At 39.7% G+C, this 12351-nt stretch overlaps 1 protein-coding gene across 3 annotated transcripts in view; it reads right to left on the bottom strand.

Annotated features, from left to right (window-relative positions):
- Positions 1-12351, bottom strand: part of LOC126162967 (coiled-coil domain-containing protein 39) — a 485180-nt gene that overhangs the window by 47182 nt on the left and 425647 nt on the right. The gene's annotated exons all lie outside the window — the stretch shown is intronic.

Below are 12351 nucleotides of genomic sequence, written 5' to 3' on the forward strand. Positions count from 1 at the left end.
CTACCTTCCAAACTTCACAAAAGCTCTCCTTTCTTCCAGGAGTGCTAGTTCTGCAAGGTTCACAGGAGAGCTTTTGTGAAGTTTGGAAGGTAGAAGACGAGGTACTGGCAGAATTAAAGCTGTGAGGATGCGTCGTGAGTCGTGCTTGGGTAGCTCAGATGGTAGAGCACTTGCCCGCGAAAGGCAAAGGTCCCGAGTTCGGTTCTTGATCTGGTACACAGTTTTAGCTTAAATCAGTTAATAAAGGGCAAAGCCTTTGGTCCTGATGGTATTCCAGTCAGATTTCTCTCAGAGTATGTTGAGTATATACAATCACTTGCTTATAGAAAGATCTATACCTAATGACTGTAATGTTGCACAAGTCACACCAATAATAAAGAAAAGAAATTGAAGTAATCTGCTGAATTACAGATGGATATCACTAACATTGATTTGTTATAGAATTTTGGAACACATACTGTGCTCAAACATGATGACTCACTCTTGTTAAACACAGCTAGCTGTTTATTCTCACATAAAGTAATGAGTGCTATTGACAGGGGATGTCAGATTGATTTCATATTTTTAGATTTCCAGAAGGTTTTTGACAACAAACCTCTCAAGCAACTTCTAATTAAATTGCATGCCCATGGAGTATCATCTCAGTTGTGCGGCAGGATTTGTGATTTCCTGTCAGGAAGGTCACAGATTGTAGTAACTGACACAAAGTCATCAAGTAAAACATACATGATATCTGGTATTCCCCAAGAAAATGTTATAGGTCCTCTGCTGTTCCTGATCTACATAAATGATTTAGAAGACAAATATGAGTAACCCTCTTAGATTGTTTGTGGATGATGCTGTCATTTACCATCTTATAAAGTCATCAGATCATCAAAACCAACTACAAAATGGTTTAGACAAGATGTCTGTATGGCCAATAAGTGGCAACTAACTCTAAATAATGAAAAGTGTGAAGTCATCCACATGATTACTAAAAGGAATCAATAAAATTTTTGTTACATGATAAATCACACAAATCTAAAGGCTGTAAATTCAGTTAAATACTAAGGAATTACAATAATGAATAACTTAGGTTGGTATGATCACATAGATAGTAAATCAAGACTATGATTTATTGGCAGAACACATAAAATGCAACAGCTCTATAGAAGAGACTGCCTAAACTATGCTTGTGCACCTTCTTCTGGAGTACTGCTGTACAATGTGGGATCCACAAGAGATAGGATCGACAAAGGACATCAAAAAAGTTCAGAAAATTGCAGCTCATTTTGTACTGTTGTGAAATGGTGGAGAGAGTGGTGAAGATATGATATGCAATCTGGGGTGGCAGTCATCAAAACAAAGACTTTGTCATTGCGGCAGGATCTTCCCATGAAATTTCAGCCACCACCTTTCTTGAGAGTGTAAAAATATTTTGTTGGCTCACATCTACATACGGAGGAACAATCAGAATTGTAAATTAAGGTGAAACAGAGCTTGCACAGAAAGACACGGTAGAGAAATAGCTTGAAGATGGTTCAATGCACTCTCTGCGAAGGCACTTAATTGTGAATTGCTGAAGAATCATGTATATGTAGACGTACATGAGCTGAGGGGCAGCATTAGAAATAGCATAATGAAATGTTGATTCATGTTAAGACTTAACAGTAGTCTTAACATAGAAGACTATAAAGGTCCATGAACCATTTTTATCTACCCTACATGGGATTCTGCATTGATGGTGGTGTTTTGTCAGTTTCTGTGTTACAGTTCTGGAGATATGGCTGTTTTGAGAGGACTCATCCCATTTCTAAGGTCAGGTGCACCATTCATACTTGCATAAGACAATTACAGTATCCCTCATGGCAGGGTACATGTGTTTTGGTACACAAGTACTCTGACAACTCTGATAATAAAATTAAAACAATTTGGAATATTATTAAAAGAGAAACAGGTCAACCAAGAGCACAGGAAGACAGTATTACCATCAAATTGAATGAAAACTTTACGAACAAAAAGTCAGAAGTTGAAAATATTTTTAATAATCATTTTCTAAATGTTGTGGATACAGTAGGATCCAGGTGTTCATTAGAAGATGCTAGGCTGTTAATGGAAGAGGCCATACCTATGCAATTCGATACAATTGGATCTCACCCACTTCTCCCTCTGAAATTAGGAAAATAATAAACATGCTTAAAAGCAAAAACTCACATGGAATTGATGGCACTTCCAGCAAAATACTAAAAGCTTGTTCTCAACAGATAAGCAAGATTCTCAGCCACCTGTGTAATAGCTCTCTGGAACAGGGCATTTTCCCTGATAGACTGAGATATGCTATTGTTTAACCTTTGCATAAAAAAGGGGATAGATCTGATGTCAACAATTACCGTCCAATCTCCCTTCTAACAGCTTTATCCAATTTTTTTGATAAAGTAATGTATTCAAGAGTAGCTTCACATATCTGTAAAAATGAAGTACTAACAAAATGTCAGTTTGGTTTCCAGAAAGGTTTTTCAACAGAAAATGCCATATATGCTTTCACCAATCAAATTTTGAATGATCTGAATAACCAAACACCACCCATTGGGATTTTTTGTGATCTCTCAAAGGCTTTTGGTTGTGTAAATCATGAAATTCTGCTAGACAAGCTCAAGTATTGTGGCATGAGTGGGATAGTGCACAAACGGTTTAATTTGTACCTAACTGGAAGAGTGCAGAAAGTTGAAATAAGCAGTTATCATAATATGCAAAGATCAGCACATTCCTCAAACTGGGGAACTATCAAGAATGGGGTTCCACAAGGGTCGGTCTTGGGCCCTTTGTTGTTCTTAATATATATTAATGACTTGCCATTCTACACTCCTGGAAATTGAAATAAGAACACCGTGAATTCATTGTCCCAGGAAGGGGAAACTTTATTGACACATTCCTGGGGTCAGATACATCACATGATCACACTGACAGAACCACAGGCACATAGACACAGGCAACAGAGCATGCACAATGTCGGCACTAGTACAGTGTATATCCACCTTTCGCAGCAATGCAGGCTGCTATTCTCCCATGGAGACGATCATAGAGATGCTGGATGTAGTCCTCAGGAACGGCTTGCCATTTCCATCTGGCGCCTCAGTTGGACCAGCGTTCATGCTGGACGTGCAGACCGTGTGAGACGACGCTTCATCCAGTCCCAAACATGCTCAATGGGGGACAGATCCGGAGATCTTGCTGGCCAGGGTAGTTGACTTACACCTTCTAGAGCACGTTGGGTGGCACGGGATACATGCGGACGTGCATTGTCCTGTTGGAACAGCAAGTTCCCTTGCCGGTCTAGGAATGGTAGAACGATGGGTTCGATGACGGTTTGGATGTACCGTGCACTATTCAGTGTCCCCTCGACGATCACCAGTGGTGTACGGCCAGTATAGGAGATCGCTCCCCACACCATGATGCCGGGTGTTGGCCCTGTGTGCCTCGGTCGTATCCAGTCCTGATTGTGGCGCTCACCTGCACGGCGCCAAACACGCATACGACCATCATTGGCACCAAGGCAGAAGCGACTCTCATCGCTGAAGACGACACGTCTCCATTCGTCCCTCCATTCACGCCTGTCGCGACACCACTGGAGGCGGGCTGCACGATGTTGGGGCGTGAGCGGAAGACGGCCTAACGGTGTGCGGGACCGTAGCTCAGCTTCATGGAGACGGTTGCGAATGGTCCTCGCCGATACCCCAGGAGCAACAGTGTCCCTAATTTGCTGGGAAGTGGCGGTGCGGTCCCCTACGGCACTGCGTAGGATCCTACGGTCTTGGCGTGCATCCGTGCGTCGCTGCGGTCCGGTCCCAGGTCGACGGGCACGTGCACCTTCCGCCGACCACTGGCAACAACATCGATGTACTGTGGAGACCTCACGCCCCACGTGTTGAGCAATTCGGTGGTACGTCCACCCGGCCTCCCGCATGCCCACTATACGCCCTCGCTCAAAGTCCGTCAACTGCACATACGGTTCACGTCCACGCTGTCGCGGCATGCTACCAGTGTTAAAGACTGCGATGGAGCTCCGTATGCCACGGCAAACTGGCTGACACTGACGGTGGCGGTGCACAAATGCTGCGCAGCTAGCGCCATTCGACGGCCAACACCGCGGTTCCTGGTGTGTCCGCTGTGCCGTGCGTGTGATCATTGCTTGTACAGCCCTCTCGCAGTGTCCGGAGCAAGTATGGTGGGTCTGACACACCGGTGTCAATGTGTTCTTTTTTCCATTTCCAGGAGTGTATATTCATGAAGAGGCAAAGTTAATTCTCTTTGCTGATGATACAAGTATAGTAATCACACCTGACAAACATGAATTAACTGATGAAATTGTCAATAATGTCTTTCAGAAAATTACTAAGTGGTTCCTTGTAAACGGACTCTCACTGAATTTTGATAGGACACAGTACATACAGTTCCGTACAGTAAATGATGTGACGCCATTAATAAATATGGACCTTAATCAGAAGCATATAGCTAAGGTAGAATATTCAAAATTTTTAGGTGTGTCCATTGATGAGAGATTAAATTGGAAGAAACACATTGCTGATCTGCTGAAACGTTTGAGTTCAGCTACTTATGCAATAAGGGTCATTGCAAATTTTGGTGATAAACATCTTAGTAAATTAGCTTGCTGTGCCTATTTTCACTCATTGCTTGCATATGGCATCATATTTTGGGGTAATTCATCACTGAGGAATAAAGTATTTATTGCACAAAAGCGTGTAATCAGAATAATAGCTGGAGTCCACCCAAGATCATCCTGCAGATATTTATTTAAGGATCTAGTGATATTCACAGTAGCTTCTCAGTATATATACTCTCTTATGAAATTTGTTATTAACAACCAAACCCAATTCAAAAGTAATAGCAGTGTGCATAACTACAATACTATGAAAAAGGATGATCTTCACAATTCAAGATTAAATCTAACTTTGGCACAGAAAGGGGTGAATTATACTGCCACTAAAGTCTGTGGTCACTTACCAAATAGTATCAAAAGTTTGACAGATAACCAGCAAGTATTTAAGAAGAAATTAAAAGAATTTCTGAATGACAACTCTTTCTACTCCATAGAGGAATTTTTAGATATAAATTAAGAAACATAAGAATAAAAACCAAACAAAAAAATTATTAAAAAAATAAATAAACCCAAAAATAAAAAAAGATAATTATATTAACTTCATTATGTTGTTAAATTAACTTAATTATGTCATGTATTGGAAAATTTGACTCGTTCCACATCATTACGAAATATCGTATTCATGACCCATGGAACTAGTATTAATCCAGACTAATCTAATCTAATCTAATCTGACAGTAGGAGCTATCAGAGCAAGTAATGATGATAGTGCCTTTCTGGTAGCAGAGAGCATAAGCCCTTCATACATAACTCCACTATGACAGCCCTGTTCCTTGGACAACAATGTCCATCTCCAAACAATAATAAAACTTGAATGGTCTAATTAACGAAAATGGAATGCCTAAAGGAAAGATCTTATGGATTAAACAATATTAAGAAAAATTGTATTTACAATTATAAGTTAAGTTTTCTACATTAGTGTGGTAAATTTCATAGGGCAAATTTTAACAAGCAGTCACACCTGGTTGGGTTTTGTAATTTTTTAGAGAGTAGAATCTAAGCCGCACTTTTTTTCCGGTTTTTGTAATCCAAAAAACCACCTGCGGCTTAGAATCGAGTGCAAAGCAAGCGGAAGTTATGAAAAATGTTGGTACGTGCCGCCACAACTAACTTCTGCCGTCGAATAAATGTAGCGCTACGCAGGCATGCTTTGTAGGCACAAAGATAATTACTGGCGCCAAAACCTCTGCGTCAGTAAATAATTTTTTTTAAAAAAAGTGGAAGACGAGGTTTTTTTCTCCGCCGCGAGTTTCGACCACTGCATTTTCATACAACGAATTAAATACAAATTCCGTATTGTTCATCTTCGAATGTAGCACAATTTCAGTGTACTACGAAAATCTGACTGGCAAGACTGTTTGGGATGTTTGTCAATATGGCCAACTCTACGTTCTGAATTTTTTCCTATCTGTGAGAAGAGATGGTTGCTAATAGGAACCTGATGAAATTTGAATCACATACAGTATTCTCTTCACCATAAGAATAATACGAATATAAACATTTTGCCATGTATTCTTTCATGTTTGCTGCTATCTCATTTAAATCCTGTCTGCCTAATAAACCACGAAACTAGAGTGAGACAACAGCAAACGCGGAAGAATATAAGTATCGTCTCATGTTTATATTCGTATTATTCTTATGCCTAATAGTGATACAGCCAGAAATGAAGCACGGCAAGTGACTTAGATTTTTAAATCTAAGATGACTCTAATTTCTGTGCAGAATTTGATGTAATGAAGAAGCGGCAGCAAAGATTTTCAAACGGAGAAAAATTTTCACCTAACTCTCGTTCAGAACATCTTCTATCATACGCAGTCTATTATTTGATTCTTGTTGATCATTATCAAAGAAAGCAGCAGTGTAAGTAACAACAAATAGCAGTCTTGTCATTGTTTCGCTTATGAGACGATTCCTCTCTCTTCTTTTTATTGTACGTGGCGGTAGCGCGCACAAAAGCAAGCCATGCCGCGAGCCGCGACAGGCCGTAAACACGCACTATCAGAATGCGATATACAATGCATGACACAGTGCAGTAATGCATTTTCAGCTTAAGAGTGACGCAAACACCTATAACAAAGAAAACGGCATTTATCAGATCAAAGCAAAATAAGCAATCGATTCAAACCAGACGAAGCACGTGAAAAAGGAAGGGTAAATACAGACGGAGCGCCTGACGCATAGCAATGGCTACATGGTAAAGCTTAACTGCTAAGCTTACGACTGGAACCAAACTACTGTAGCTGTATCGTCATTCATTCGACCTAAATTGTGTCTCATATTACAATGGACCAACTTTGTTTCGATTTGGAGGTGCGGCCTAAAACTTTTCTCTCCCCTTGAATTTCGAGTCTCAAATTTCAGGTGCGGCTTAGATTTGGGAAATTTTTTTTCCCTTTATTTCGAGTCAAATTTTTCAGGTGCGGCTTAGATTCGAGTGCGGCTTAGATTCGAGTAATTACGGTATCAGTTATAGTTAAGTTCTTAGACCAAAAATATTTTTTTGTAATTTCATGTGAAACTTCGATAAACATGGTTGGGTTTCTTCTGACAATATTTTTAAAGGGAGGCTTACTTCGCTTAGTTTGAGCTAGTGAGATAATTGCACATGCAAGCTCAACTTAATTAGACTTAGATTAAGTGACAATTGCTAATATCTAAGCCCTTTCTATCATAACTGAGTATACTTGTAAGGTGGAAGTTGCAACGTTTGTCACACTCTCAATCCACAGATTTTTCATAGCGGCGTGTTAGATCCAATTACTGGGGCCTGGTGAAGATGGTGGTGTCAGTTCTGTAGGATTGGTGAAAAATTTCTTCTTGTGGCTCACCAATGAAGTATCCCCCAGGGAGGGATCCTGGGGTGGAGGATGGGAAACATATCCTTCTTTGGGGGTCTATCTTCTATATTTCTTCCATTTTAACATTCCTAGCCTATCCTTTCCATTCTTCATTCCCCTTCTGTGGTACCATTCTCTCCTCCCTCTTTCCACATTCAGTAGTTCCATTGCATGAACCCTCCTCTTACCCGCACTCGCACATTGTTCACACAAGATAGACCAAGCAGTATTAGCCTATAAATATCTTCCATGTAAAATTCATATTTGGTAGTTCAATCTCATAAAGTGTTCTTTAATATTCATTTTAAAAGCTGTTTTTGCAGGATAACCTGAGTGGTAACAAAGTCTGAGGGACTACCACGTACAGTTTTTCTATTATAGTAAGGATGATACCCAAGTCCCATGTGTATCTGTACACTGTATTAATGGACTATATAATCATGAATAGTAGTGGGTGATCAAAAAGTCAGTATAAATTTGAAAACTGAATAAATCACGCAATAATGTAGATAGAGAGGTACAAATTGACACACATGCTTGGAATGACATGGGGTTTTATTAGAACCCCAAAAAAAAACAAAAGTTCAAAAAATGTCCGACAGATGGCGCTTCATCTGATCAGAATAGCAATAATTAGCATAACAAAGTAAGACAATCCAAAGATGATGTTCTTTACAAGAAATGCTCAATATGTCCACCATCATTCCTCAACAATAGCTGTAGTCGAGGAATAATGTTGTGAACAGCACTGTAAAGCATATCCAGAGTTATGGTGAGGTACTGGTGTCAGATGTTGTCTTTCAGTATTCCTAGAGATGTCGGTCGATCACGATACACTTGCGACTTCAGGTAACCCCAAAGCCAATAATCGCACGGACTGAGGTCTGGGGACCTGAGAGGCCAAGCATGACGAAAGTGGCGGCTGAGCACACAATCATCACCAAACGACGCATGCAAGATATCTTTCATGCGTTTAGCAATATGGGATGGAGTGCCATCCTGCATAAACATCGTACATTCCAGCAGGTGTTTACAGCCGGGCTGGGGATGATGCGATTCTGTAACATATCGGCATACCTCTCATCCGTCACGGTAGCAGCTACAAAACCAGAATCACGCATTTCCTCGAAGAAAAAAGGCCCAATAACGGTAGATGTGGTAAATCCAACCCATACCATGACTTTCTCATCGTGCAATGGAGTTATCCATGACAGTTTTAGGATTTTCGGTAGCCCAAATTCTGCAGTTGTGGGCGTTGACATACCCTCAGAGTGTGAAATGAGCTTCGTTGGTCCACAACACGTTACTCAACCAATCGTCATCTTCTGCCATCTTTTGAAATGCCCACACCGCAAATGCCCTCCGCTTCACTAAATCGCCAGGTAGTTGTTCATGATGCTGAAGGATTTTGTACGGATAGCATTAGAGGGTATGCCTAAGTGCCAACCAAACAGTAGTGTATGGAATGCTGGTGCGACCTGCAACTGCACGAGCGCTGACTTCCCCATGCATAGACGAACCCACTACAGTCTCCATTTCTTCCTGAACTGTCTCAGCAGCATTACGCCTTGTGCTCGGTCGGCCACTACGGGGTCTATCGTCTAAACAACCCATGGCTTCGAACTTCGAAATCATTCTCGCCACAGCTGCATTTGTCAACGGACCTTTACCCATTTGAATCCCCTTCCTATGGCGATAAGATCGTAACGTTGAACTAGCACATTCCCCATTCTGATAATACAGCTTCACTAAAAGCGCCTTTTTAGGTAACATCAATATGCTGCGACTGCTGGCGCATCTGATTCTCTCTCTCATTACAGCTCCTTTTGTACACGATTGTCATTCGCATTCACTGACGTTTTGCTGTCCAGCGCCATCTGTCAGACATTTTGTGAACTTTGTTTTGTTTTTTTGTTCTAATAAAACCCCATGTCATTCCAAGCATGTGTGTCAATTTTTACCACTCCATCTACATTATTCCATGGTTTATTAAGTTTTCAAATTTATACCAACTTTTTGATCACCCGGTATAAAACTACAATGACATAAATGAAACAAGTACCTCAAAGGAGGATCATTAGTATACTGCAAAATTACATAACAAAACTGGAGTAATAATGAATAAATATTTGAAGCGCACTACAACAGATGATTTCTATGTATAGATATTATTCCATTAACATGACTGATTCAATTAACAAAATTATTTATTGAAACCTTTGTGTTTTTTGAATCTGAAAGAAAAAAGTAGTATATAAAATAAAGTTTCTCTATCTCCAGTCATATAGCATATAGTAATTGCAGTTCCTCATTCATAGGGATGGTATGTGTGAGAGTACAGAAATTTTGGTTTGAGAAGATTCCAATGAATGTCTTCTTTGAGTGAAAATTTCTATACTCTCAGTATTAAATATGAATTACTAGACTTTATATATTGTTAAGTTTGATGTAATATGAATAAGCATTTTATAAAGTTACGACTTTGATAAACAATGACTTATTTGGGTGACATGTATGAGATTATGTTTCTGCTTGTGTTACATAATTTCTGTTTGATGTATTCATTGGGCTTCGTGCAGAGTTGTGGATACAGTGATAGAGGCTCTGGCAGCAGCATAAGCGCAGCTGTATGTCATTCCACGGCATACCTCATGCAGAGGCATTCCTCCATTAAATGTTAACAATGATACATAAAAAAGGAATATGTTACAACCAGAAGAGGAAGTCAATTGTATGAAAGCTCTTACATTGAAAAGATCTATGTATCTAAAATACAACAATAAACCTGTTTGTTTTATGAAAGTTCTAGGTCACTCATTGTAATACACTTGAGTGACATTGGTACCAATACATCTACATTTACAAGAAGAAAGTGGTCAAGTGTTCTGCAGGGCCAGAAGGTGCATAATCGTATCCTACTGGCTCCCTGTGGTATGTTATTCCATTGATCTGAGTCACAAGGACACTATAGCAGGGGCAAACACTGTAAAAATTAGCAGTAGCAATAGTCACAACAGATCTACTGATTATTCCAGTACAAATCATCAAGCAAATCATACCGAGCAACATGATGATCCAGGAAAGCAGTGGAATAATAACAATAATAATAATAATAATAATAATAATAATAATAATAACAATCACCATAAACATTGTAACAAGTATAAACATATATGACAAGATAATGGGTACAGTCCTCGTTATGCAAAAAATAACAGTCATTGTCAGTGGCAAAACCAACAACAAAACCATCAAACTGAGTTAAACTGGCATAATCAAACCTCTGGACCACAAAAGCAATAGCTGATCCACATTTGTATAGGAAAACCAATTGTGATCTCATTATGTGCTGAAATGGATGTCATGGAGTGGTGTAGGGGCAGTAATAGACCAATTAACTTGATAAATTGTGTAATGGGAATGACATCGGAGAAGAATTTTACTCAGATGTAGATCATTTTAATGGTCAATGTTCTACTGTATTATAATTAGCAATTCCTGCATATACGGGCAACACTGAAATCATAATAATGTTAGATACAGGCTCTGCTGTTTACGTGGTCTCCACTGATTTGTTCAAGAGTGTACATGAGAGTGTAAAGGTACCAACGTTTCTCATGAATAACTGCAAGATTCTGGGAGCTGTAGGCACCAGATCTTGTAAGACACAATTAGAGATCTGGTTGCCAATTAAGCTCGGAAATGCAGCAATAGGACACACATTCCTAGTCGATAATTCTTTGGTGGTGGTGACGGTAGCAGTGTATCTCAAATTATATTTGTCAGTTTATGTGAATTGTCACAGTGTCTGTTGTATGTAGGTAATACTCAGTGGTGCTGACCACTTTTATAAGAGGGAGACCTCGATCTTACCATTGTCTATTTCAAAATAAAAACATTAAATCTGACCAAATATTTTATTATGTGTACATGGGACACTCAATTGTTTTATGTATCTGTATTGATGAGTTTTACCAAAATTTTGTGTGAAAATGTTACTAGGAAAAACAACAATCCTTGTCCTTCCCAACTAAGAAGGAGAAAACAATATCACCAAAAATAGAAGTTAAACACTAATCTCCTCCTCCATTACCAAAGATAAATTTAAAAAACTGAATAATGAAAACAGCCATCAGGGGTTGGGGGAGGTGTATGCAAGCAGCCATATTTAATAACTAAAGCGGTATGCTGCCACCAAGCACTTTGTAATATCTCAAATTATACAGGGTGGTGCACATAAAACAGGCCTGGATGAGAGGCAACATTAACGGAGGAGGAAAAGACTTAAAGTTCCTTTCAAAATGGTGGGGCAACTGCCCATACAGCTAGCCGAACCTTGGAGCAGATTTACACAATCTTCACACTTGAAACAGTTGTGAGTAAAGGTCAGTCTTGTTGCAGCCCTAGCTGGCCATCCAGGTCACCTGATCTGTCAGTGTATGACTACTTTGTATGGGAAGCCTTTGAGTCTAAGGTACATCACAAAAACCTTGATAGTCTTCCAGAAGTGCAGCAGAACATTTTGGATGAGAGTGCAGCTGTTCCAGCAGTCCAGCTTCAATCCACTTTTAGCAACTTGCTGTCCACGGCACAAAAGTGCCAAGAGATGAATGGTGGTCACTTTCAACCTCTGCTATAGTCAGATTAGTACTGTATTTCCTTTCCTTTGCTGTATTCCTTTGTACCTTGGAACTCTGTTCTCTGGGCCACTTTTATTTGCTTCACCCTGTATTTGTCACTCCATGTGAATTGCCAGAGCATCTGTTGTACATAGGTAGTAGTCAAAGGTGCAGAGTGCACATATTTCATGCTGCCCAATTTCAATTGTTTTGCTATTTCTTGCAATGAAATATGAAT

This window comes from Schistocerca cancellata, chromosome 2 (assembly GCF_023864275.1).
Source record: "Schistocerca cancellata isolate TAMUIC-IGC-003103 chromosome 2, iqSchCanc2.1, whole genome shotgun sequence".
Classification (NCBI taxonomy): domain Eukaryota; kingdom Metazoa; phylum Arthropoda; class Insecta; order Orthoptera; family Acrididae; genus Schistocerca; species Schistocerca cancellata.